Raw genomic sequence first — 2,503 nt, forward strand, 5'->3', positions numbered from 1 at the left:
TCTTTAATTGTGACCATTCTTATAAGACATTTCCCTTATCCCTAAGTCATGACATTTATAAAATCTTACTTGAATGTCACAGGAACTCACTGAAGTTGTATCATTCTTGCTGGACTAGAAGCCCAATGTGTCCCAGGACTTGTGTTGCCTTTCAGTCAAAGATTATTGTCCTATGCTATGTGTGGCTTAATTCCTGAAACAGTTGAAATGGTAGTGTCATATATGTTAGCTTGTTACATAGTAGTCACTATTAAAGATGGAAATGGAGTTTTGTAATTTTTCTTTTTCTTTCTTTCTTTCTTTCTTTCTTTCTTTCTTTCTTTCTTTCTTTCTTTCATTTATTCATCCTAAAGACAGAGAGAGAGAGAACATGCTAGCACTCAGGAGTGGGGAGTGGGGAGAGGAAAAGAGAATCTCAAGCCAACTCCCTACTGAGCATGGAGTCCCATGGTCATAACCTGAGCTGAAACCGAAAGTAAGTTCATCAACACACTGAGCCACCCAGGCACCCCCAGTAAATTCTCTTTCAAACAAAAACTTTAAACTTTGAAGATTTTGCTGTCATATAGAACATATCTTCACTTTTTTTTTTTTTTTTTACTTTTAGAAACTGTTTATTTTCCTTTAACCTTATTGCCATTTTGTTTGCTTCTGTGGAAGAGCAGCTTGAGACCACTCAGTGGTTGTTCCTACCCATTCAGTGGCCTGAGCAGTGGCTGCTGCAGACCAATCTTCAGTGGCTGGCTGAGTGCTCCAGTCTTCAGTAGGGAACTGTTGAATAGGCACAGAGGGCACCTGCACGCCTTCAGACCAGTCTGCAACTTCAGGCTGAGAGCAGTGAACTCAGGGGCTGGAGCAGTTCATTCACTCTGAAATTCATCCTTAGTCACAGCCTTTTAAGCAGCGGCCTGTTCTTCCTTTTCAAACTCTTCAGGGTCTCTGTAGAAGTAGAGATCAGGCATGTTTTCCTGTGAGTGCTCACGGGAAATGGTGCCATGCATGTGCAAGACTTCCTGGGCTAGCATCCACCACATCAGACCCACTGAGTGAGCTCCCTTGTTGTTTCAAGGGGTGGCAATGTCCATGTAGCTCAGAGAAGAGTCTGTGTTACACAGAGCAATGGTAGGCAGGTTAATGTAAGACGCTTCTGTGAGAGGCTGGTGGTCAGCCCTGGGATCAGTAAGATCTGGGATCTGGTGAGAAGCCTTGGCTCTTGGAAGGCTGCCTGCCTGGATCTGGTTAGTCAAGTTTCCAGAAGTGAAGTGGCCAGCAATAGGAGTGGCTCCAGTAGCAGCAGTAAATTTCAGCACAGCAAACTGGCCAGTATTCCTGGATGATATGACACTGACATCGGCAGGGTTTTCAATGGCAACAGTGGCACGAGCTGCCAACAGAAGCTTCTCCCAGGTTCTCTTCAGATTTATGATGTAGATACCATCACATTTCTTTTTGTAGATGTACTGTTCCATTTGGAAGTCAAGGTTGGTGCCACCTAAGTGGGTTCCTGCTGCAAGGAATTTGAGGACATCCTCCTCCTTCATTTGCAGAACATCAAGGGCTCTGGACATTGATGGGAACACAAAACAGTACCATATGGACCCTTCCCTGGGTAGTGTGGAAAGCCCTTTGCTTTCTTTTAACAAGATGCAACAGTGTATTAATTTCCTATTTCTGAGGTAACAAATTACCACAACCTTAGGAATTTCATGCAACACAAATTTATTATTTCTATTTATCATATAATTATGTATTATATTTGTATAAATATATATTTATAGTATGCTTATATTACATATTTATATAATATATTCATATAATATAAATCATTGTATTGTATTATTATGTAACATATTCTATTTATATTTATCACATAATTGCATATTATTTTAACTTATTATTTGTTTGTTATGTACTTATCTAACAGTTTGGAAGTCAAAAGTCAGAAAGGAGTGTCAGTGGGGCTACATGTGTCACTGGGTCCAGTGAAGGGCCTAAGACCAAGCCCTTACCAGTCATCATGGGCCATGTGCACTGCTTGGATCCAGGCTGCTTCCTCTGACTTGTATGTGCCTGGATCCAGATTCTGATTCCACATTCCTGTCTCCTTGTCTGGCTCCGACTCTCTTGCCTGCATCTCACAAGTCTCCTGTGATTACTTAGGTCCATTTGATAATCCAGGGTCATTTTCCCATCTCCAGATCTTCCTATCCTTAATTTAATCACATCTGCAAAGTTCCTTTTACAGGTACAGCAGTGTTTTAACAGCTACCGGAGATTACAAAGTGGACATTTTGGGGAGACCATTGTTCTGTTAATTTATTATATATAAACATTATATTATTATATTAATTATATTATATTATTTATGAAGTGTAGTCAATTCTGGCCTTCATGACTTTGGGCAGAAGGCAGGAAGAGGCTATAGGATAACCTGATCTGAAAAGGAAATATATAAGATAAGTTATCTAGGAGAGTGTTCAGGGAGAATGTATCTTAAAAAGGG

General features: G+C 40.5%; 1 pseudogene; it reads right to left on the reverse strand.

Annotated features, from left to right (window-relative positions):
* Positions 1 to 630: 630 nt before the first annotated feature.
* LOC100855447 lies at positions 631 to 1,576 on the reverse strand (annotated as a pseudogene).
* Between the last annotated feature and the right edge of the window lie 927 nt (positions 1,577 to 2,503).

This window comes from Canis lupus, chromosome 4 (genome assembly GCF_011100685.1).
Source record: "Canis lupus familiaris isolate Mischka breed German Shepherd chromosome 4, alternate assembly UU_Cfam_GSD_1.0, whole genome shotgun sequence".
In the NCBI taxonomy this organism is placed as follows: domain Eukaryota; kingdom Metazoa; phylum Chordata; class Mammalia; order Carnivora; family Canidae; genus Canis; species Canis lupus.